The following is a 27,492-nucleotide window of genomic DNA, read 5'->3' as shown; positions in this document are numbered from 1 at the left end:
CGTATTCCTGATACTGATATGGACGTATACCTGTTACTGATACGGGCGTATACCTGTTACTTATATGGGCGTCTACCTGTTACTGATATGGGTGTATACCTGTTTCTGATATGAGCGTATACCTGTTACTGATATGGGCGTATACCTGTTACTGATATGGGCGTCTGTCTGTTAATGATACGGGCGTCTACCTGCTACTGATATGGGTGTATACCTGTTACTGATACGGGCGTATACCTGTTACTGATACGGGCGTCTGTCTGTTAATGATATGGGCGACTACCTGTTACTGATATGGGCGACTACCTGTTACTGATATGGGCGTATACCTGTTTCTGATATGGGCGTATACCTGTAACTGATATGGGGGTCTACCTGTTACTAATATGGGTGCCTGTCTGTTAATGATATGAGCGTATACCTGTTACTGATATGGGCGACTACCTGTTACTGATATGGGCGTATACCTGTTTCTGATATGGGCGTATACCTGTTACTGATATGGGCGTATACCTGTTACTGATATGGACGTATACCTGTTACTGATATGGGCGTATACCTGTTTCTGATATGGACGTGTATACCTGTTACTGATACGGGCGTATACCTGTTACTTATATGGGCGTCTACCTGTTACTGATATGGGCGTATACCTGTTACTGATATGGGCGTATACCTGATACTGATATGGGCGTATACCTGTAACTGATATGGGGGTCTACCTGTTACTAATATGGGTGCCTGTCTGTTAATGATATGAGCGTATACCTGTTACTGATATGGGCGTATACCTGTTTCTGATATGGGCGTATACCTGTTACTTATATGGGCGTATACCTGTTACTTATATGGGCGTCTACCTGTTACTGATATGGGCGTCTACCTGTTTCTGATATGGGCGTATACCTGTTACTGATATGGGCGACTACCTGTTACTAATATGGGTGCCTGTCTGTTAATGATATGAGCGTATACCTGTTACTGATATGGGCGTATACCTGTTACTGATATGGGCGTATACCTGTTACTGATATGGGCGTATACCTGTTACTGATATGGGCATATACCTGTTTCTGATATGAGCGTATACCTGTTACTGATATGGGCGTATACCTGTTTCTGATATGGGCGTATACCTGTTACTGATATGGGCATATACCTGTTAATGATATGAGCGTATACCTGATCCTGATAGGGGCGTATACCTGTTACTGATATGGGCGTCTACCTGTTTCTGATATGGGCGTCTACCTGCTACTGATGTGGGCGTCTACCTGCTACTGATATGGGCGTCTACCTGTTACTGATATGGGCGTCTGTTACTGATATGGGCGTATACCTGTTACTGATATGGGCGTATTCCTGTTACTGATATGAGCGTATACGTGTTACTGATATGGGCGTCTACCTGTTACTAATATGGGCGTCTACCTGTTACTGATTTGGGCGTATACCTGTTAATGCTATGAGCGTATACCTGTTACTGATATGAGCGTATACCTGTTAATGATATGGGCGTATACCTGTTACAGATATAGGCGTCCAACTGTTACTGATTTGCGCGTATACCTATTATTGATATGGGCGTATACCTGTTACTGATGTGGGCGTATACCTGTTACTGATATGAGCGTATACCTGTTACTGTTATGGGTATATACCTGTTACTGATATGGACATCTACTTGTTACTGATATGAGCGTATTCCTGTTACTGATATGGGCGAATACCTGTTTCTGATATGGGCGTCTGCCTGTTACTGATATGGGAGTATACCTGTTTCTGATATGGGCGTATACCTGTTTCTGATATGGGCGTATACCTGTTACTGATATGGGCGTATACCTGTTACTGATATGGGCGTATACCTGTTACTGATATGGGCGTATACCTGTTACTGATATGGGCGTTAATCTGTTACTGATATGGGCGTCAACCTGTTACTGATATGGGAGTCTACATGTTACTGATATGGGCGTCTACCTATTACTGATATAGGCGTATACCTGTTACTGCTATAGGCGTATACCTGTTACTGATATGGGCGTCTACCTGTTACTGATATGGGCGTCTACCTGTTACTGATATGGGCGTCTACCTGTTACTGATATGGGCGTCTACCTGTTACTGATATGGGCGTCTACCTGTTACTGATATGGGCGACTACCTGTTACTGATATGAGCGTATACCTGTTACTTATATGGGCGTCTACCTGTTACTGATATGGGTGTATACCTGTTACTGATATGGGCGTATACCTGTTTCAGATATGGGTGTCTACCTGTTACTGATATGGGCGACTACCTGTTACTGATATGGGCGTATACCTGTTACTGATATGGGCGAATTCCTGTTACTGATATGAGCGTATACCTGTTACTGATATGGGCGTCTACCTGTTACTAATATGGGCATCTACCTGTTACTGATATGGGCGTATACCTGTTAATGCTATGGGCATATACCGGTTACTGATATGAGCGTATACCTGTTACTGATATGAGCGTATACCTGTTACTGATATGGGCGTCTACCTGTTACAGATATAGGCGTCCAACTGTTACTGATTTGGGCGTATACCTATTATTGATATGGGCGTATACCTGTTACTGATGTGGGCGTATACCGGTTACTGTTATGAGCGTATACCTGTTACTGATATGAGCGTATACCTGTTACTGATATGGGCATATACCTGTTACTGATATGGGCATATACCTGTTACTGATATGAGCGTATACCTGTTACTGATATGAGCGTATACCTGTTACTGATATGGGTATATACCTGTTACTGATATGGGTATATACCTGTTACTGATATGGACATCTACTTGTTACTGATATGAGCGTATTCCTGTTACTGATATGGGAGAATACCTGTTTCTGATATGGGCGTCTACCTGTTACTGATATGGGCGTATACCTGTTACTGATATGGGCGTATACCTGTTACTGATATGGGCGTATATCTGGTACTGATATGTGAGTATACCTGTTACTGATATGGGCGTATACCTGTTACTGATATGGGCGTATACCTGTTACTGATACGGGCGTCTACCTGTTACTTATATGGGCGTCTACCTGTTACTGATATGGGCGTATACCTGTTACTGATATGGGCGTATACCTGTTTCTGATATGGGCGTCTTCCTGATACTGCTATGGGCGACTACCTGTTACTGATATGGGCGACTACCTGTTACTGATATGGGCGACTACCTGTTACTGATATGGGCGACTACCTGTTACTGATATGGGCGTATACCTGTAACTGATATGGGGGTCTACCTGTTACTAATATGGGTGCCTGTCTGTTAATGATATGAGCGTATTCCTGATACTGATATGGACGTATACCTGTTACTGATACGGGCGTATACCTGTTACTTATATGGGCGTCTACCTGTTACTGATATGGGTGTATACCTGTTTCTGATATGAGCGTATACCTGTTACTGATATGGGCGTATACCTGTTACTGATATGGGCGTCTGTCTGTTAATGATACGGGCGTCTACCTGCTACTGATATGGGTGTATACCTGTTACTGATACGGGCGTATACCTGTTACTGATACGGGCGTCTGTCTGTTAATGATATGGGCGACTACCTGTTACTGATATGGGCGACTACCTGTTACTGATATGGGCGTATACCTGTTTCTGATATGGGCGTATACCTGTTACTGATATGGGCGTATACCTGTTACTGATATGGGCGTATACCTGTTACTAATATGGGCGTATACCTGTTTCTGATATGGGCGTATACCTGTTACTGATATGGGCGTATACCTGTTACTGATATGGACGTATACCTGTTACTGATATGGGCGTATACCTGTTTCTGATATGGACGTGTATACCTGTTACTGATACGGGCGTATACCTGTTACTTATATGGGCGTCTACCTGTTACTGATATGGGCGTATACCTGTTACTGATATGGGCGTATACCTGATACTGATATGGGCGTATACCTGTAACTGATATGGGGGTCTACCTGTTACTAATATGGGTGCCTGTCTGTTAATGATATGAGCGTATACCTGTTACTGATATGGGCGTATACCTGTTTCTGATATGGGCGTATACCTGTTACTTATATGGGCGTATACCTGTTACTTATATGGGCGTCTACCTGTTACTGATATGGGCGTCTACCTGTTTCTGATATGGGCGTATACCTGTTACTGATATGGGCGACTACCTGTTACTAATATGGGTGCCTGTCTGTTAATGATATGGGCGTATACCTGTTACTTATATGGGCGTCTACCTGTTACTGATATGGGCGTATACCTGTTACTGATATGGGCGTATACCTGTTACTGATATGGGCATATACCTGTTTCTGATATGGGCGTATACCTGTTACTGATATGGGCGTATACCTGTTACTGATATGGGCGACTACCTGTTACTAATATGGGTGCCTGTCTGTTAATGATATGAGCGTATACCTGTTACTTATATGGGCGTCTACCTGTTAATGATATGGGCGTATACCTGTTACTTATATGGGCGTCTACCTGTTACTGATATGGGCGTATACCTGTTACTGATATGGGCGTATACCTGTTACTGATATGGGCATATACCTGTTTCTGATATGGGCGTATACCTGTTACTGATATGGGCGTATACCTGTTTCTGATATGGGCGTATACCTGTTACTGATATGGGCATATACCTGTTAATGATATGAGCGTATACCTGCTACTGATATGGGCGTATACCTGTTACTGATATGGGCGTCTACCTGTTTCTGATATGGGCGTCTACCTGCTACTGATATGGGCGTCTACCTGCTACTGATATGGGCGTCTACCTGTTACTGATATGGGCGTATACCTGTTACTGATATGGGCGTATTCCTGTTACTGATATGAGCGTATACCTGTTACTGATATGGGCGTCTACCTGTTACTAATATGGGCGTCTACCTGTTACTGATTTGGGCGTATACCTGTTATTGCTATGAGCGTATACCTGTTACTGATATGAGCGTATACCTGTTACTGATATGGGCGTCTACCTGTTACTGATATGGGCGTCTACCTGTTACAGATATAGGCGTCCAACTGTTACTGATTTGCGCGTATACCTATTATTGATATGGGCGTATACCTGTTACTGATGTGGGCGTATACCTGTTACTGATATGAGCGTATACCTGTTACTGATATGGGTATATACCTGTTACTGATATGGACATCTACTTGTTACTGATATGAGCGTATTCCTGTTACTGATATGGGCGAATACCTGTTTCTGATATGGGCGTCTGCCTGTTACTGATATGGGAGTATACCTGTTTCTGATATGGGCGTATACCTGTTACTGATATGGGCGTATACCTGTTACTGATATGGGCGTATACCTGTTACTGATATGGGCGTATACCTGTTACTGATATGGGCGTTAATCTGTTACTGATATGGGAGTCTACCTGTTACTGATATGGGCGTCTACCTATTACTGATATAGGCGTATACCTGTTACTGCTATAGGCGTATACCTGTTACTGATATGGGCGTCTACCTGTTACTGATATGGGCGTCTACCTGTTACTGACATGGGCGTCTACCTGTTACTGATATGGGCGTCTACCTGTTACTGATATGGGCGTCTACCTGTTACTGATATGGGCGTCTACCTGTTACTGATATGGGCGTCTACCTGTTACTGATATGGGCGACTACCTGTTACTGATATGAGCGTATACCTGTTACTTATATGGGCGTCTACCTGTTACTGATATGGGCGTATACCTGTTACTGATATGGGCGTATACCTGTTTCAGATATGGGTGTCTACCTGTTACTGATATGGGCGACTACCTGTTACTGATATGGGCATATACCTGTTACTGATATGGGCGTATACCTGTTACTGATATGGGGGGTCTACCTGTTACTAATATGGGTGCCTGTCTGTTAATGATATGAGCGTATACCTGTTACTGATATGGGCGTCTACCTGTTACTGATATGGGCGTCTACCTGATACTGATATGGGCGACTACCTGTTACTGATATGGGCGACTACCTGTTACTGATATGGGCGACTACCTGTTACTGATATGGGCGACTACCTGTTACTGATATGGGCGTATACCTGTAACTGATATGGGGGTCTACCTGTTACTAATATGGGTGCCTGTCTGTTAATGATATGAGCGTATTCCTGATACTGATATGGACGTATACCTGTTACTGATACGGGCGTATACCTGTTACTTATATGGGCGTCTACCTGTTACTTATATGGGCGTCTACCTGTTACTGATATGGGTGTATACCTGTTTCTGATATGAGCGTATACCTGTTACTGATATGGGCGTATACCTGTTACTGATATGGGCGTCTGTCTGTTAATGATACGGGCGTCTACCTGCTACTGATATGGGTGTATACCTGTTACTGATACGGGCGTATACCTGTTACTGATACGGGCGTCTGTCTGTTAATGATATGGGCGACTACCTGTTACTGATATGGGCGACTACCTGTTACTGATATGGGCGTATACCTGTTTCTGATATGGGCGTATACCTGTTACTGATATGGGCGTATACCTGTTACTGATATGGGCGTATACCTGGTACTGATATGGGCGTATACCTGTAACTGATATGGAGGTCTACCTGTTACTAATATGGGTGCCTGTCTGTTAATGATATGAGCGTATACCTGTTACTGATATGGGCGTATACCTGTTACTAATATGGGCGTATACCTGTTTCTGATATGGGCGTATACCTGTTACTGATATGGGCGTATACCTGTTACTGATATGGACGTATACCTGTTACTGATATGGGCGTATACCTGTTTCTGATATGGACGTGTATACCTGTTACTGATACGGGCGTATACCTGTTACTTATATGGGCGTCTACCTGTTACTGATATGGGCGTATACCTGTTACTGATATGGGCGTATACCTGATACTGATATGGGCGTATACCTGTAACTGATATGGGGGTCTACCTGTTACTAATATGGGTGCCTGTCTGTTAATGATATGAGCGTATACCTGTTACTGATATGGGCGTATACCTGTTTCTGATATGGGCGTATACCTGTTACTTATATGGGCGTATACCTGTTACTTATATGGGCGTCTACCTGTTACTGATATGGGCGTCTACCTGTTTCTGATATGGGCGTATACCTGTTACTGATATGGGCGACTACCTGTTACTAATATGGGTGCCTGTCTGTTAATGATATGAGCGTATACCTGTTACTGATATGGGCGTATACCTGTTACTGATATGGGCGTATACCTGTTACTGATATGGGCGTATACCTGTTACTGATATGGGCATATACCTGTTTCTGATATGGGCGTATACCTGTTACTGATATGGGCGTATACCTGTTTCTGATATGGGCGTATACCTGTTACTGATATGGGCATATACCTGTTAATGATATGAGCGTATACCTGATCCTGATAGGGGCGTATATCTGTTACTGATATGGGCGTCTACCTGTTTCTGATATGGGCGTCTACCTGCTACTGATATGGGCGTCTACCTGCTACTGATATGGGCGTCTACCTGTTACTGATATGGGCGTCTGTTACTGATATGGGCGTATACCTGTTACTGATATGGGCGTATTCCTGTTACTGATATGAGCGTATACCTGTTACTGATATGGGCGTCTACCTGTTACTAATATGGGCGTCTACCTGTTACTGATTTGGGCGTATACCTGTTAATGCTATGAGCGTATACCTGTTACTGATATGAGCGTATACCTGTTACTGATATGAGCGTATACCTGTTACTGATATGGGCGTCTACCTGTTACTGATATGGGCGTCTACCTGTTACTGATTTGGGCGTATACCTGTTAATGCTATGAGCGTATACCTGTTACTGATATGAGCGTATACCTGTTACTGATATGGGCGTCTACCTGTTACTGATATGGGCGTCTACCTGTTACTGATATGGGCGTCTACCTGTTACTGATATGGGCGTCTACCTGTTACTGATATGGGCGTCTACCTGTTTCTGATATGGGAGTATACCTGTTACTGATATGTGAGTATACCTGTTACTGATATGGGAGTATACCTGTTACTGATATGGGCGTATACCTGTTACTGATATGGGCGTATACCTGTTTCTGATATGGACGTATACCTGTTACTGATACGGGCGTATACCTGTTACTGATATGGGCGACTACCTGTTACTGATATGGGCGTATACCTGTTACTGATATGGGTGTATACCTGGTACTGATATGGGCTGCTCCAGTTTCTCTGGCTCGGTCTACCCCCTGAGTATAATAATAGTGGTAGTGGGTTGGCGGCCGGGGCCCGGGCCTGCTCACCCTCCCCCCCCCCCCATGTCCTATAGTAGAAGGGGAAGCAGGGGGACGGCCATAAGCAGGGGCGGGGAGGTAGGTAAATAGGACGCCCCCTGCTGGTGATACTCCAGATACAAGATAATGTTACTTACCGACCTCGCTGCTGCTCCCGCTACTGCAGACTTCGCCTCCTTTCACCCGCCAATATGACGTCCGTGTCTAAGCGCAGGCCGCATGGTGACGCTAAGATGGCGAGGTCTAAACCAGCGCAGGAGAGCGGCCGCTCGGATTGTTCTCAGAATCTCCCTGTCCTGCACTAGTTTAGGAGAAAATACAATGTGATCTCACCCTCTCCCCTCCCCCATCAGAGGTGCGGCCCTGCTTGGCCTTAGGACTGTGGACGTCTTATCAGGGAGGCGGCAGGTGAGAGGTCGCACCTTGTACCTCACATGTCTCCTTATCTTCTCCTCAGGAGTTACAGGAATTTACCTTCTGTCTATTAATCTTATAATATCTGGACGGGAGGCCAAAACTGTCCTGTATATAAGCGTCACCTGAGCAGTCACCATATAGTGGTATATACAGGGTATACAGGGTATACAGGGACCATATAGTGGTATATACAGGGTATACAGGGTATACAGTCACCATATAGTGGTATATACAGAGTATACAGTCACCATATAGTGGTATATACAGAGTATACAGTCACCATATAGTGGTATATACAGGGTATACAGTCACCATATAGTGGTATATACAGAGTATACAGTCACCATATAGTGGTATATACAGAGTATACAGTCACCATATAGTGGTATATACAGAGTATACAGTCACCATATAGTGGTATATACAGAGTATACAGTCACCATATAGTGGTATATACAGCGTATACAGTGACCATATAGTGGTATATACAGAGTATACACAGGACACTACAGAGTATACAGTGACCATATAGTGGTATATACAGACTATACACAGGACACTACAGGGTATACAGTCACCATATAGTGGTATATACAGACTATACACAGGACACTACAGAGTATACAGTGACCATATAGTGGTATATACAGACTATACACAGGACACTACAGAGTATACAGTGACCATATAGTGGTATATACAGACTATACACAGGACACCACAGAGTATACAGTGACCATATAGCGGTATATACAGACTATACACAGGACACTACAGAGTATACAGTGACCATATAGCGGTATATACAGACTATACACAGGACACTACAGAGTATACAGTGACCATATAGCGGTATATACAGAGTATACACAGGACACTACAGAGTATACAGTGACCATATAGTGGTATATACAGACTATACACAGGACACTACAGAGTATACAGTGACCATATAGTGGTATATACAGACTATACACAGGACACTACAGAGTATACAGAGACCATATAGTGGTATATACAGGCTATACACAGGACACTACAGAGTATACAGTGACCATATAGCGGTATATACAGACTATACACAGGACACTACAGAGTATACAGTGACCATATAGCGGTATATACAGAGTATACACAGGACACTACAGAGTATACAGTGACCATATAGTGGTATATACAGACTATACACAGGACACTACAGAGTATACAGTGACCATATAGTGGTATATACAGACTATACACAGGACACTACAGAGTATACAGTGACCATACAGCGGTATATACAGACTATACACAGGACACTACAGAGTATACAGTGACCATATAGCGGTATATACAGACTATACACAGGACACTACAGAGTATACAGTGACCATATAGCGGTATATACAGAGTATACACAGGACACTACAGAGTATACAGTGACCATATAGCGGTATATACAGACTATACACAGGACACTACAGAGTATACAGTGACCATATAGCGGTATATACAGAGTATACACAGGACACTACAGAGTATACAGTGACCATATAGTGGTATATACAGACTATACACAGGACAGTACAGAGTATACAGTGACCATATAGTGGTATATACAGAGTATACACAGGACACTACAGAGTATACAGTGACCATATAGTGGTATATACAGACTATACACAGGACACTACAGAGTATACAGTGACCATATAGTGGTATATACAGGCTATACACAGGACACTACAGAGTATACAGTGACCATATAGTGGTATATACAGACTATACACAGGACACTACAGAGTATACAGTGACCATATAGTGGTATATACAGACTATACACAGGACACTACAGAGTATACAGTGACCATATAGTGGTATATACATACTATACAGGACACTACAGAGTATACAGTGACCATATAGTGGTATATACAGACTATACACAGGACACTACAGAGTATACAGTGACCATATAGTGGTATATACAGGCTATACACAGGACACTACAGAGTATACAGTGACCATATAGTGGTATATACAGACTATACACAGGACACTACAGAGTATACAGTGACCATATAGTGGTATATACAGACTATACACAGGACACTACAGAGTATACAGTGACCATATAGTGGTATATACAGACTATACACAGGACACTACACAGTATACAGTGACCATATAGTGGTATATACAGACTATACACAGTATACAGTGACCATATAGTGGTATATACAGACTATACACAGGACACTACAGAGTATACAGTGACCATATAGTGGTATATACAGAGTATACACAGGACACTACAGAGTATACAGTGACCATATAGTGGTATATACAGGACACTACAGAGTATACAGTGACCATATAGTGGTATATACAGAGTATACACTGGACACTACAGAGTATACAGTCACCATATAGTGGTATATACAGACTATACACAGGACACTACAGAGTATACAGTGACCATATAGTGGTATATACAGACTATATACTGGACACTACAGAGTATACAGTGACCATATAGTGGTATATACAGACTATACACAGGACACTACAGAGTATTAGAGATGAGCAAACACTAAAATGTTCGAGGTTCGAAATTCGAATCGAACAGCCGCTCAATGTTCGTGTGTTCGAACGGGTTTCGAACCCCATTATAGTCTATGGGGAACAGATACTCGTTAAGGGGGAAACCCAAATCCGTGTCTGGAGGGTCACCAAGTCCACTATGACACCCCAGGAAATGATGCCAACACCTCTGGAATGACACTGGGACAGCAGGGGAAGCATGTCTGGGGGCATCTAACACACCAAAGACCCTCTATTACCCCCACATCACAGCCTAACAACTACACACTTTACACACTCAATACCACCTCTCTGACAGTAGGAAAACACCTTGAAACATGTGTATTTGGCACTTGCAGTGAGGAGAGCTTGTCACCAGCAGTGAATTTGGCCCTTGTAGTAAGTTGAGGTTGGCACCAACATTTGTTTTGAAAATCAGGGTGGATTGAGCCTCTAACCAGCAGAGTTTGGGCAAATTCATGGTGGAGGGAGCCTCTAAACAGCCAAGTTTTGGGAAATTCATGGTGGAGGGAGACTCTAAACAGCCCAGTTTGGGCAAATTCATGGTGGAGGGAGCCTCTAAAAAACCCAGTTTGGACCAATTCATGGTGGAGGGAGCCTCTAACCAGCCCAGTTTGGACCAATTAATGGTGGAGGTAGTCTCTAAACAGCCCAGTTTGGGCAAATTCATGGTGGAGGGAGCCTCTAACCAGCCCAGTTTGGACCAATTCATGGTGGAGGGAGCCTCTAAAAAACCCAGTTTGGACCAATTCATGGTGGAGGGAGCCTCTAAACAGCCCAGTTTGGGCAAATTCATGGTGGAGGGAGCCTCTAAACAGCCCAGTTTGGACCAATTAATGGTGGAGGGAGCCTCTAAACAGCCCAGTTTGGACCAATTAATGGTGGAGGGAGCCTCTAAACAGCCAAGTTTTGGGAAATTCATGGTGGAGGGAGCCCCTAAAAACCCCAGTTTGGACCAATTCATGGTGGAGGGAGCCTCTAAACAGCCCAGTTTGGGCAAATTCATGGTGGAGGGAGCCTCTAAACAGCCCAGTTTGGACCAATTAATGGTGGAGGGAGCCTCTAAACAGCCCAGTTTGGACCAATTAATGGTGGAGGGAGCCTCTAAACAGCCAAGTTTTGGGAAATTCATGGTGGAGGGAGCCCCTAAAAACCCCAGTTTGGACCAATTCATGGTGGAGGGAGCCTCTAACCAGCCCAGTTTGGACCAATTAATGGTGGAGGGAGCCTCTAAACAGCCAAGTTTGGACCAATTCATGGTGGAGGGAGCCTCTAAAAACCCCAGTTTGGACCAATTCATGGTGGAGGGAGCCTCTAACCAGCCCAGTTTGGGCAAATTCATGGTGGAGGGAGCCTCTAAACAGCCCAGTTTGGGCAAATTCATGGTGGAGGGTGTTAAATATTATATATTTACAATATTCTCTAGCAGACATGGGGTTAACACTCTACTGACATCATAGTCTTATATTCTTGGAACATGGGTGCGGTTAGAGTACACTATTTTAGAAATCTCCTTACATAGCTACAAGATGGAAGGTAACACCCACTCTCATGAATATAAATGAGTAAGAAATACACATGTCTGGGTCTGTCTTTGGGAAGACCAGGGGAAGACCAGGAGGTCTGTCTTTGGGAACACCAGGGTGGGTGGTCCAGGCAGATGGACATCCATGGACGTCGTAACCAGCCCAAGTCCACCAACCAGATGACAAGCATGAACAAAGCTGTAACTACAAGATATCCAGATGATTTAACTTCTCTGAAGATGTAAGCTATTGACAATTGACTGATATTTGTGTTATTTGGACATTTTCCCTGTTCCTGTGTTTTCCTTCAAGATATTAATAAACCTCTACACTGATTTATAACAAGCTGACTTCTTCCTATCGTGGACAAGGCCAGGTCCGGATATTTAACAGTGGACACAAGTCTCACCGGCAAATACAAGATATTTAACAGAGGGAGCCTCTAACCAGCCCAGTTTGGACCAATTAATGGTGGAGGGAGCCTCTAACCAGCCCAGTTTGGACCAATTCATGGTGGAGGGAGCCTCTAAAAACCCCAGTTTGGACCAATTCATGGTGGAGGGTGCCTCTAACCAGCCCAGTTTGGGCAAATTCATGGTGGAGGGAGCCTCTAAACAGCCCAGTTTGGGCAAATTCATGGTGGAGGGAGCCTCTAAACAGCCCAGTTTGGGCAAATTCATGGTGGAGGGAGCCTCTAAAAACCCCAGTTTGGACCAATTCATGGTGGAGGGAGCCTCTAAACAGCCAAGTTTTGGGAAATTCATGGTGGAGGGAGCCTCTAACCAGCCCAGTTTGGACCAATTCATGGTGGAGGGAGCCTCTAACCAGCCCAGTTTGGACCAATTCATGGTGGAGGGAGCCTCTAAACAGACAAGTTTTGGGAAATTCATGGTGGAGGGAGCCTCTAACCAGCCCAGTTTGGACCAATTCATGGTGGAGGGAGCCTCTAACCAGCCCAGTTTGGACCAATTCATGGTGGAGGGAGCCTCTAAAAAACCCAGTTTGGACCATTTCATGGTGGAGGGAGCCTCTAACCAGCCCAGTTTGGACCAATTCATGGTGGAGGGAGCCTCTAACCAGCCCAGTTTGGACCAATTAATGGTGGAGGGAGCCTCTAAACAGCCAAGTTTGGACCAATTCATGGTGGAGGGAGCCTCTAAAAAACCCAGTTTGGACCAATTCATGGTGGAGGGAGCCTCTAAACAGCCCAGTTTGGGCAAATTCATGGTGGAGGGAGCCTCTAACCAGCCCAGTTTGGACCAATTAATGGTGGAGGGAGCCTCTAACCAGCCCAGTTTGGGCAAATTCATGGTGGAGGGAGCCTCTAACCAGCCCAGTTTGGACCAATTAATGGTGGAGGGAGCCTCTAAACAGCCAAGTTTGGACCAATTCATGGTGGAGGGAGCCCCTAAAAACCCCAGTTTGGACCAATTCATGGTGGAGGGAGCCTCTAACCAGCCCAGTTTGGACCAATTCATGGTGGAGGGAGCCTCTAACCAGCCCAGTTTGGGCAAATTCATGGTGGAGGGAGCCTCTAAACAGCCCAGTTTGGGCAAATTCATGGTGGAGGGAGCCTCTAAACAGCCCAGTTTGGACCAATTCATGGTGGAGGGAGCCTCTAAACAGCCCAGTTTGGACCAATTAATGGTGGAGGGAGCCTCTAAACAGCCAAGTTTTGGGAAATTCATGGTGGAGGGAGCCTCTAACCAGCCCAGTTTGGACCAATTCATGGTGGAGGGAGCCTCTAACCAGCCCAGTTTGGACCAATTCATGGTGGAGGGAGCCTCTAAAAAACCCAGTTTGGACCAATTCATGGTGGAGGGAGCCTCTAACCAGCCCAGTTTGGACCAATTAATGGTGGAGGGAGCCTCTAAACAGCCAAGTTTGGACCAATTCATGGTGGAGGGAGCCTCTAAAAAACCCAGTTTGGACCAATTCATGGTGGAGGGAGCCTCTAAACAGCCCAGTTTGGGCAAATTCATGGTGGAGGGAGCCTCTAACCAGCCCAGTTTGGACCAATTAATGGTGGAGGGAGCCTCTAAACAGCCCAGTTTGGACCAATTAATGGTGGAGGGAGCCTCTAAACAGCCAAGTTTTGGGAAATTCATGGTGGAGGGAGCCCCTAAAAACCCCAGTTTGGACCAATTCATGGTGGAGGGAGCCTCTAACCAGCCCAGTTTGGACCAATTAATGGTGGAGGGAGCCTCTAAACAGCCAAGTTTGGACCAATTCATGGTGGAGGGAGCCTCTAAAAAACCCAGTTTGGACCAATTCATGGTGGAGGGAGCCTCTAACCAGCCCAGTTTGGACCAATTAATGGTGGAGGGAGCCTCTAACCAGCCCAGTTTGGGCAAATTCATGGTGGAGGGAGCCTCTAAACAGCCCAGTTTGGGCAAATTCATGGTGGAGGGAGCCTCTAAACAGCCCAGTTTGGACCAATTAATGGTGGAGGGAGCTGCTAAACAGCCCAGTTTGGACCAATTCATGGTGGAGGGAGCCTCTAACCAGCAGAGTTGGTGGAAATCAGGGTGGAGGGAGCCTCTAACCAGCAGAGTTGGGGGAAATCAGGGTGGAGGGAGCCTAGTATTAGCAGAATTGTGCAACGCTTATGGTGGATGAGTATGAGGATGCGGAGGAATTGGAGAGGTTGAGTACAGACATGGAGTTTCATGTTGGGGTGCTTTACACAGGTGGGCACAAAAATGACGGCTCTACCCAGTGGTGGTTCATTTTTATCAAAGTGAGCCGGTCGGCACTCTCAGCTGACAGACGGGTGCGCTTGTCAGTGATGATGCCACCGGCTGCACTGAACACCTTCTCAGATAGGACGCTGGCGGCAGGACAGGACAGCACCTCCAAGGCATATAGGGCAAGTTCAAGCCACAGGTCCAACTTCGACACCCAATACGTGTAGGGCGCAGAGGGGTCGGAGAGGACAGGGCTGTGGTCGGAAAGGTATTCCCGCAACATGCGCCTATACTTCTCACGCCTGGTGACACTAGGACCCTCTGTGGCGGCACTTTGGCGAGGGGGTGCCATCAAGGTGTCCCAGACCTTAGACAGTGTGCCCCTCGTTTGTGTGGACCGGTGAGAACTTGGTTGCCTACTGGAGGAACTGCCCTCCCTGCCGCCAACGTCACATGCTGGAAACATCTCCATCATATTCTGCACCAATTGCCTGTGGCAAGCATTGATGCGATTGGCCCTCCCCTCTACCGGAATAAAAGACGAGATGTTGTTTTTATACCGGGGGTCAAGGATAGCAAAGATCCAGTACTGGTTGTCCTCCATGATTTTGACAATACGCTTGTCGGTTGTAAAGCACCCCAACATGAACTCAGCCATGTCTACCACAGTGTTAGTTGGCATGACTCCTCTGGCCCCACCGGAAAGTTCAATCTCCATTTCCTCCTCATCCTCCATGTCTACCCATCCGCGCTGCAACAATGGGACGATTCGAAGTTGCCCGGAAGCCTCCTGTATCACCATCACATCATCGGACAACTCTTCTTCCTCCTCCTCCTCCTCCTCCTCCATTAAACGCAGTGAAGCGGACAGATGTGTGGACCTACTCTCCAGCTGTGACGGATCGGATGCTATCCCTAACTCCTCTGTGTGATCTGAGTTATCCCTGATGTCAATCAGGGATTCTCTCAGAACACACAAGAGCGGGATTGTAAGGCTCACCATCGCATCCTCAGAGCTCACCCTCCTTGTGGACTCCTCAAAGACCCGTAGGATGTCACAAAGGTCTCTCATCCATGGCCACTCATGGATGTGAAACTGAGGCAGCTGACTTTGTGGCACCCTAGGGTTTTGTAGCTGGTATTCCATCAAAGGTCTCTGCTGCTCAACCACTCTATTCAACATCTGAAACGTTGAGTTCCAGCGTGTGGGGACGTCGCACAAAAGCCGGTGTTGTGGCACATGCAGGCGTTGCTGGAGAGATTTTAAGCTAGCAGCGGCTACTGTCGACTTGCGAAAGTGGGCGCACATGCGCCGCACTTTCACCAGTAGCTCTGGAACATTGGGGTAGCTCTTTAGGAAACGTTGCACCACTAGGTTGAAGACGTGGGCCAGGCATGGAACATGTTGGAGTCCGGCAAGCTCCAGAGCTGCTACCAGGTTCCGGCCGTTATCACAAACGACCATGCCTGGGCCCAGGTGCAGCGGCTCAAACCATATTGCCGTCTCATCGAGGAGGGCATCCCTCACCTCGGAGGCAGTGTGCTGTCTGTCCCCCAAGCTGATCAGCTTCAGCACAGCCTGCTGACGTCTACCAACGCCAGTGCTGCAACGTTTCCAACTCGTAGCTGGGGTCAATCTAACAGCGGAGGAGGAGGCGGTGGCGGAGGAGGAGGCGGTGGCGGAGGAGGAGGCGGTAGAGGAGGAGGAGGAGGGGGGTGTTCTTCTCGTGTCCCTGCCAGGAATGTTAGGCGGGGAGACGAGGTACACCGGGCCAGTTTGGGAAGCAGTCCCAGCCTCAACTACATTCACCCAGTGTGCCGTCAGTGAAATGTAGCGTCCCTGTCCGCATGCACTTGTCCACGCGTCGGTGGTCAAGTGGACCTTTGTGCAAAGCGCGGAACTAAGGGCCCGCCTGATGTTGAGTGACACGTGCTGGTGCAAGGCGGGGACGGCACACCGGGAGAAGTAGTGACGGCTAGGGACGGCATAGCGAGGTGCCGCAGTTGCCATCAGGTCCAGGAAGGCGGGAGTTTCAACAAGCCGGAACGCCAACATCTCCTGGGCCAGCAGTTTAGCGATGTTGGCGTTCAAGGCTTGCGCGTGTGGGTGGTTAGCAGTGTATTTCTGCCGCCGCTCCAATGTCTGAGAGATGGTGGGTTGTTGTAAAGAAACGCCTGATGGTGCCTTTGATGGTGCAGGAGAAGGAGATAAGACAGGACCAGGGGAGGATGAGGTAGAAGTCAACAAAGTGGCGGAGGCAGATGAAGTGGTGTCCTGGCTCGTCCTCTGGAGTGCATCGCCAGCACAGTCAGCAGTGGCAGTGGCAGAGGCAGTGGCAGAGGCAGTGGCGTGAACGACAGGCGGCCTTTGTCCTGCCGTTGCTGCCTGCCACTGATTCCAGTGCTTGGATTCCAAATGACGGCGCATTGAAGTGGTGGACAGGTTGCTCTTCTCAGAGCCCCTAATCAATTTCGAGAGGCAAATTGTGCAGACAACACTATATCTGTCCTCGGCGCATTCCTTGAAAAAACTCCACACCTTCGAGAAACGTGCCCTCGAGGTGGGAGTTTTTCGGGGCTGGGTACGAACTGGAACATCTTGGGAGATTCCGGGTGTGGCCTGGCTTCGCCTAAGCTGCTGACCTCTGCCTCTGCCTCTAGCTACCCTTTTTGGTGCTGCACCTGCCTCAACATCCACACTACTTTCCCCGCTTGACATCCCCCCTGTCCAGGTCGGGTCAGTGTCCTCATCATCCACCACTTCCTCTTCCAACTCCTGTCTCATCTCCTCCTCCCGCACAATGCGCCGGTCAACTGGATGCCCTGACGGCAACTGCGTCACATCATCGTCGATGAGGGTGGGTTGCTGGTCATCCACCACCAAATCGAACGGAGATGGAGGAGACTCTAGTGTTTGAGCATCTGGACACAGATGCTCCTCTGTTAGGTTCGTGGAATCGTGACGTGGAGAGGCAGGTTGAGGGACAATGAAAGGAGCGGAGAACAGCTCTGGGGAGCAGGGACAGTTTGGGTTATTGTTCTGTAAAGCTTGGGAATTTTGGGAGGAAGGAAGACAAGACTGTTGGGTAATAGGAGGAGAGGAGGCAGAGTCTGACTGGCTGCTGGACAATGTGCTGTAAGCGTTCTCTGACAGCCATTGCAAGACCTGTTCCTGGTTCTCGGGCCTACTAAGGTTTTTACCCTGCAGTTTAGTTAATGTGGCAAGCAACCCTGGCACTGTGGAGTGGCGCAATGCTTGCTGCCCCACAGGAGTAGGCACGGGACGCCCTGTGGCTTCACTGCTACCTTGCTCCCCAGAACCATTCCCCCGACCTCGCCCACGGCCTCGTCCACGTCCCTTTCCGGGAGCCTTGCGCATTTTGAATTCCCAGTTAGAAATTGGCACTATATACCAGTAGCAAAAATTGTGGGTGCACGTAACCCCAATATATTCTTTGAATTCCCAGTCAGACAATGGCACTATATACCAGTAGCAAGAAATGAGGGTATTTATAACCCCAATATATTCTTTGAATTCCCAGTCAGAAACTGGCACTATATGGCAGTAGCAAGAAATGAGGGTATTTATAACCCCAATATATTCTTTGAATTCCCATTCAGACAATGGCACTGTATACCAGTAGTAAAAATTGTGGGTGCACGTAACCCCAATATATTCTTTGAATTACCAGTCAGAAACTGGCACTATATGGCAGTAGCAAGAAATGAGGGTATTTGTATTCCCAATATATTCTTTGAATTCCCAGTCAGACAATGGCACTGTATACCAGTAGTAAAAATTGTGGGTGTATATAGCCCCAATTCTATTGCTAGGGGACTTGCAGGGTATTTCTGGGGTGAAGGTGGGGGGGCACACCGTTGGAACGGGTATCGGGGGTATATATCGGGTATACGGGAATACACTGACAGTGTATTCCATTCAGGATCCTGGGAAAGCTGGGTTGCGGCGATTGAGCCCGTCAGTGTCACGTTACACTGACAAGCTTCTCCCTGGAATTTAGCTCTTATAAGAGCTGTTGGTTGTCTTCTCCTTCCTATCCTAGCCTGTCCCTGCCTACCCAGAATCTAAGCCCTAGCTAGCTGGACGGAAACCTCCGTCCTCGGTGAATTGCAAGCTCAGAATGACGCGAACCTGGGCGGCGCTGTTCTTTTAAATTAGAGGTCACATGTTTTCGGCAGCCAATGGGTTTTGCCTACTTTTCTCAACGTCACCGGTGTCGTAGTTCCTGTCCCACCTACCCTGCGCTGTTATTGGAGCAAAAAAGGCGCCAGGGAAGGTGGGAGGGGAATCGAGTAATGGCGCACTTTACCACGCGGTGCTCGATTCGATTCGAACATGCCGAACAGCCTAATATCCGATCGAACATGAGTTCGATAGAATACTGTTCGCTCATCTCTACAGAGTATACAGTCACCATATAGTGGTATATACAGACTATACACAGGACACTACAGAGTATACAGTGACCATATAGTGGTATATACAGACTATACACAGGACACTACAGAGTATACAGTGACCATATAGTGGTATATACAGACTATACACAGGACACTACAGAGTATACAGTGACCATATAGTGGTATATACAGACTATACACAGGACACTACAGAGTATACAGTGACCATATAGTGGTATATACAGACTATACACAGGGCACTACAGAGTATACAGTGACTATATACTAGTATATACAGACTATACACAGCACACTACAGAGTATACAGTGACTATATAGTGGTATATACAGACTATACACAGGACACTACACAGTATACAGTGACCATATAGTGGTATATACAGACTATACACAGGGCACTACAGAGTATACAGTGACCATATAGTGGTATATACAGGCTATACACAGGACACTACAGAGTATACAGTGACCATATAGTGGTATATACAGACTATACACAGGGCACTACAGAGTATACAGTGACCATATAGTGGTATATACAGACTATACACAGGACACTACAGAGTATACAGTGACTATATACTAGTATATACAGACTATACACAGCACACTACAGAGTATACAGTGACCATATAGTGGTATATACAGACTATACACAGGACACTACAGAGTATACAGTGACCATATAGTGGTATATACAGACTATACACAGGACTATACAGAGTATACAGTGACCATATAGTGGTATATACAGACTATACACAGGACACTACAGAGTATACAGTGACCATATAGTGGTATATACAGACTATACACAGGACACTACAGAGTATACAGTCACCATATAGTGGTATATACAGACTATACACAGGACACTACAGAGTATACAGTCACCATATAGTGGTATATACAGACTATACACAGGGCACTACAGGGTATACAGTGACCATATAGTGGTATATACAGACTATACACAGGACACTACAGAGTATACAGTGACCATATAGTGGTATATACAGACTATACACAGGACACTACAGAGTATATAGACAGACTGGAGTCCGCAGTCACTACAATGACCACAACAATGACACACATAAACCAATACCTGGCCACACTGCAACCAACCAAGAACCCAGCCCGTCCTCTGCAGGACAGCTCATTACAAGGTTTACACACTGAAGATGAAATCACTAACTATCAGTAGTTGGAACATACAAGGGCTGAACGCCTCAGCCTTTGGATCTAAATCAAAAGATCCAGACTTCATAGACAGACTAAAAAACATAGACATTCAAATCCTCCTAGAGACATGGACCCGGGCAGATGACGAGTCCCTAACACCCATGGGCTACAAGGAACTCTCAGTGCCCGCCCAGAAAAATAAGACCACCAAACATGGCCGCCACTCAGGAGGCATACTAATATGGTACAAGGAGGAGCTCAAAGAACACGTAAAAGCTACCAAACGTGGAACTAATCACATATGGATAAAAATAAGCAGCTCCATCCTCAGCGGCCAGCAGGACATCTATCTCTGTGCAGTATATATGCCCCCACCAGGGTCCCCCTACCACCACCCCGACACTTACGAGGTCCTACAAAGGGAAGCCGTCCATTTCCAACCCAAAGGCAGAGTACTAATATGCGGAGACCTGAATGCAAGGACAGGCACAGAGTTAGACTACCTGCCTCCTGACGACAACCCACATACGCACGGTAGTGAGATCCACCACCCAGAACCCACACAGACAAGAAGAAACAGCCAAGACAGAATTGTCAACAAGAGTGGGAGACAACTGCTGAACATGTGCCGAAGCCTAGGACTGTACATAATAAACGGACGTACCACAGGCGATCCCAGAGGACGCTTCACACTAAACTCTCAAGTGGGCAACAGCGTGGTGGACTATGCCATTACAGACGCAGACCTGTCAGACATAGAAGACTTCACAATCGCACCTGACTCCCATCTATCAGACCACAACCAGATCCTACTATACATGAGAACCAGGAACAAAACACCCGCACATGAGCCCCAACAGTCCGGCCTCTACAACCTACCAAGACATTTCACATGGGCCAACCACCAGGCCATAGAATATACCAACGCAACCAACCGACCCGAAATCAAGACACTGCTCACAAACTTCCATACAAACACCTATCAGCCAGACCAACAGGGAGTCACCAGAGCTGTGAAGGATCTCAAGTACATCCTACAGACCACAGCAGAACTAGCAGGCCTGAAACCAACCAAACCAATAAGACAAACCAACAAACAGTCCCACAAATGGTTCGACAGCGACTGCAGAGCACTACGCCATACCCTAAGAACAGCCTCCAACCAAAAACACAGGGACCCCAACAACAAGGAGGTGAGGGAAGCCTACAACAATCTATGCAAGCAATACAAGGGCACCCTCAGAGAAGAAACAGAGGGACCTCTCCCACAAAATAGAGCAACTAGAGGACTCCCTCCAGGACAGCTCATTCTGGGAGACCTGGCACCACATGGGCACAAAGCCCAAGAAAAACTCTCTCCACATCCAAAATGGCAATATCTGGCTCAACTACTTCAGAGGTCTCTACAAAAACATCCCAGAAGAAGACCTAACTCCAGAACAGCAACAGATAATCATCAAACTGAGGGACATGGAGAAAGTCATCAAAGACTTCCAGAACCCTCTGGACTCGCCAATCAGGAAAGAATTGCCCTGCTGAAAGGCAAAAAGGCCAGCGGCCCTGACGGCATCCTACCAGAGATGATCAAATACAGCCCTCCAGCAATACACGCGGCACTGGCAAAGCTATTCACCCTCGTGCTCAATGCTAGACACTTCCCCGAAGACTGGAACAAAGGGCTCATAACCCCCATCTACAAGAATGGGGACCAATATGACCCCAACAACTACAGAGGGATCTGCGTCAGCAGCACGCTAGGGAAACTGCTCAACAGCATCATCAATAACAGAATCCTCACCTTCCTCACACAACACGGGGTCCTCAGCAAGAGCCATGCAGGGTTCATGCCAAACCACCGCACCACAGACCATATCTACACCCTGCACAGCCTCATCAAGACGCACGTCCACAACACCAGAAGAGGCAAGATATTCGCCTGCTTCGTGGACTTTAAGAAGGCGTTTGATTCAGTATGGCACCCAGGCCTACTTCTAAAACTCCTAGAGAGTGGAATAGGAGGAAGAACGTATGACGTCATCAAGAGCTCCTACACCGGAAACCAGTGCAGTGTGAAGGTGAATGGGAAAAGGACAGCATACTTCCAACAGGCCCGAGGGGTCAGACAAGGCTGTAGCCTGAGCCCAACGCTCTTCAACATCTATATCAATGAACTGGCTACAGCCCTGGAGGCCTCACCAACCCCAGGCCTCGCCCTGAACGACCAGGAGGTGAAGTTCCTGCTATACGCCGACGACCTCCTACTCCTGGCCCCCACCGAGAAAGACCTCCAAGAAAGCCTAAATCAAACAATAAACCAATTTGGGTAAAACCCAATAAAATATATAGAAAACTGCGCTGAACCTATATCGATAAAAAACAGATTTTTTATTGAAGACACTTGGTAAAAACACACACGACGCTGATATACCAGCGTTTCGGGGTAACCACCCCCTTTCTCAAGTGATACAAGGTAGGAGCAAAGTTGAACCTGTGGTCCAATGATAGACAGGTCTGCAGTGCTCAATCCTGTGTCTGTCAATATTGACAGACACAGGATTGAGCACTGCAGACCTGTCTATCATTGGACCACAGGTTCAACATTGCTCCTACCTTGTATCACTTGAGAAAGGGGGTGGTTACCCCGAAACGCTGGTATATCAGCGTCGTGTGTGTTTTTACCAAGTGTCTTCAATAAAAAATCTGTTTTTTATCGATATAGGTTCAGCGCAGTTTTCTATGTATTTTATTGGGTTTTACCCAAATTGGTTTATTGTTTGATTTTTGCGGCTCCCCTGTATAAAGGGACGTAAATAGAACTGCCGCTCATAGGAACCTTGTTATAAATCTAGTTGTGGTATATCCACTTTAATTGTCGATCCGCTCAGTGCACCCTATTTTTTGTACTTCTCCAAGAAAGCCTGTCAGTGCTGGAAAAATTCAGCACCACATGGGCCCTACCCATCAACCAGAAGAAGACCAAAGTCATGGTATTTCAGAAGAAGGGCCACAATAAAGCCTCCACCACCCCACAATTCACACTGAACAGCTCCACACTGGAGAAAACCAACAGCTACACCTACCTGGGGCTGGAGCTCAGCCAATCAGGAAGCTTCAAAGCAGCAATAGAAACCCTGAAAGCAAAAGCCTGCAGAACCTTCTACGCCATCAGAAGACAACTGTACCACCTCAAACCACCGGTGAGGGTCTGGCTGAAGATATTTGACGCAGTCATCTCCCCGATCCTTCTCTATGGCAGCGAGGTTTGGGGCCCAGCCACCTACCCAGACCAGTCAAAGTGGGATTCCAGCCCAACAGAGAACTTCCACCTGGAGTTCTGCAAATACCTGCTCCAAGTCCATCGCAACACCACCAACATGGCCTACAGGGCTGAGCTAGGCAGACTCCCCCTATGGCTCACCATACAGAAGAGGGCGCTAGCTTTCCAGGCACACATCCAGGGGAGCAAGCCTGACTCCTACCACCACCAAGCATGGCTAAGCCACCTGAGCAAACCAGACACTCACCAACCAAACAACAGCCAACCACCAAACCAAAAACACCAACAGATGATAACCAAGGCCGAAATAAAGGCGACCACAGAGGCAAACAGAGAGCGGAACATTGAAGAATGGAGATACGAAATAAATAACTCCAAGAAACTCACCAATGTGTACCAATCCCTACAAAGGGACTACACCATGGCCACCTACCTGGAGAGAATACACCACCCCAAACACAGACAGACCCTGAGCCGGTACAGACTGAGCGCCCACAACCTAGAGATAGAGACGGGGCGATACAGGCAGACGTACAAGCCACGGGAGAAGAGACTGTGCCAGCACTGTGACCAGGGGGCCCTAGAAGACGAGACCCACTTCCTGCTACACTGCACCAAATACTCAGCTGTGAGGGCCGTCTACTACCAAAGACTCTCTCCCCTCATCCCAGACGAGAAGAGGAAACTCTACATCCTACTGGGAGAAGAAGAGGCCACTGTGGAGATCGCTGCCCAATACGTGTCCAGCTGTCACCAAACAAGAGGAAGATGAGACTCCACGGACTGTTATATTTATCCCAATACACCTGCCCCATCCCCCCCACCCCCCATATACTGTCACCAACTAAAAGGAAGATGAGACTCCACGGACTGTTATACCCCAAACCAACCACCCGCCCCCCCCATACCCACCACTCACCCACCAGAATCCAATTCCCCCCCCACCCACCCCACACACACACACACACACACACACTTTACTAGCTTTGGCTTCAGCGGAAGCACTTGCAGGAGGTCCTCCTGGATGGCCGAACAGTTGTTGGATTCCGAAACTCGGGAGCTTTCCTAACGGTAGCGGACCCCCAAGTGGTTCGACCCGAGGCCCTAGAGGAGGGCCCTGGCCTTTCTATTGAGTTGGCAGGGGGTACTCGGAGACGTATTCCTAAAGCTACCGTGGAACTCGACTATGGTTATGGACCAAAACGATGCGGAATTGGTGTGATGAGCGGGCTGCCGGCCGATGTTCTGTTAGGCAACGATGTTGGAAATCTACAGTGCCACTTTGTGGGAGCAGTGACCCAAAGCCAAGCTCAGAGAGAAGCCAACATGGATCAACCGGATTTTCTGCCAGATGCCAGCCCAGCGGCCTCAACTTCCCAACTGGTGAGTGACTCTTCCCGCGGGGCTAATAATCCTGTACTTTGGGAAAAAGCGCAGTCTGGGAGCCGTCCTCAGCCAAGTAAATGCTGCGGGGGAGGAGCACCCCATTGCCTACCTCAGCCGGAAGCTGCACGACCGAGAAGTAACATATGCCACTATAGAGAAGGAATGCTTGGCAGTAGTTTGGGCCCTCAAGAAGTTACAACCGTACCTGTATGGTCGGGAGTTCACCGTAGTGACTGATCACAACCCCCTCACTTGGCTGCAGAGAGTCTCGGGGGACAATGGACGACTGTTGAGGTGGAGTCTGGCCCTTCAACCCTACAACTTTACCATTCAGTACCGCCGAGGGAGCCAACACCAGAACGCAGATGGGTTATCCCGGCAGGAGGACATATGAGCTATAGAGACTGATGTGCATTCCCCAATTTACCTGTGTAGGCCAATTGTGTCATGCACATGTTTTGAGAGGGGGAGGGGTTGTCACGGGATGGTTAGAGTCTATACTATAGGCAATGTGTAATATATATTTGGTGTGGAATGTATTCTCTAACCTGTTGTATACATCAATGTGTAGTTGGCTGATTCGGGTCTAGTGTGTTAGCACATTGTATGCAAATACTTCTAAATAGTGAGAACCAGCAAGGACAATGGGTGGAGATAATCTGATTTGTGTCTCCAAGAAGATGTTGGATGGTGCATTGTCCATAGTAGACAGGGAGTCTGCTCTCCTTGGTATAGGTGAGGGGGGAAGGATCTGTGACTCAGCCCTTCCCACCCACAGATATAGGATGTAACAGTGTTAGTATATAGTATGTAGTTAGCAGTTAGTATGGGTTAGCCGGCCTGTGCACAGCTCTGCAGAGAGCCAGGATTTAGTTACAGGACCAAGGAGCCAAAGCTATCATTGGATTGTGACTTCCGTGGACTTATTGTTATTACGGTCGATGTGACCGCCGCCGGCTACTAACTTTGTGGAATACAATAAATTGCTGCTGTCTCCCGTCCTCTTGCGTCCCTGTTGATTCAAAAGACCTTCCGGAGGAAGACGTATACCTTTTCTCCGTGACAACTGGGGGCAGCGGTGGGATCAACAGAGGACAGGGAGATGGACTACAACAGCCCAGCGATTAATGGAGCCACAACCTCAGAATACAGGAACTGGACTATGGCAAGTCTACAAGTAAGGGCCCAGGAACTAAACCTGAGTTACCAGGGAAGAACGAAAGATCAACTGATCGAGGCACTGGAGGAGATGACCCTGCAAAGCGACCATGAGGAGGGCTGCCCCCAGGAGACAGTAGAGATACAGGAGTGGCAGGTACAGACCCAAAAGAGCAGATGGGTTGTTTTGTATGAGGAGGAATTGGCAGTGCTGGGGCCAGAAGCAACTGCATTGCAAAGGAGTAGAGCATTACAGAGGGCTCAGGAAACGGAGAAGGAGGAACAGAGAATGGCGCATGAAATACGAATGGCTGAGATAACTAAGGGGAATTATAATCAAACGCCGACCCCCAGCCCAACAGTGAGAGAACCACAATATGTGTCCCATAAACACTTCAAGACCTTTGAGGAAGCGGCTGGGGATGTTGATGGATATTTTCAGGACTTCGAACACCAGTGCCGCCTGATGGAA

General features: G+C 47.0%; 2 protein-coding genes across 2 annotated transcripts in view; both read right to left on the bottom strand.

Annotated features, from left to right (window-relative positions):
* LOC142198401 (uncharacterized) overlaps positions 1-8,571 on the bottom strand; it is a 41,591-nt gene extending 33,020 nt beyond the window's left edge. The window contains exon 1 of the mRNA XM_075269430.1: positions 8,493-8,571. The gene's annotated coding sequence lies outside the window, so the exon portion shown is untranslated. The remainder of the gene's footprint in view (positions 1-8,492) is intronic.
* Positions 1-27,492, bottom strand: part of LOC142198416 (uncharacterized) — a 357,171-nt gene that overhangs the window by 288,941 nt on the left and 40,738 nt on the right. The window lies entirely within an intron of this gene.

The sequence above is a fragment of the Leptodactylus fuscus genome, chromosome 3 (assembly GCF_031893055.1).
Source record: "Leptodactylus fuscus isolate aLepFus1 chromosome 3, aLepFus1.hap2, whole genome shotgun sequence".
Lineage (NCBI taxonomy): Eukaryota > Metazoa > Chordata > Amphibia > Anura > Leptodactylidae > Leptodactylus > Leptodactylus fuscus.
Note: the sequence above shows the minus strand (reverse complement) of the source record. Positions and strands in the feature narration are given on the sequence as shown.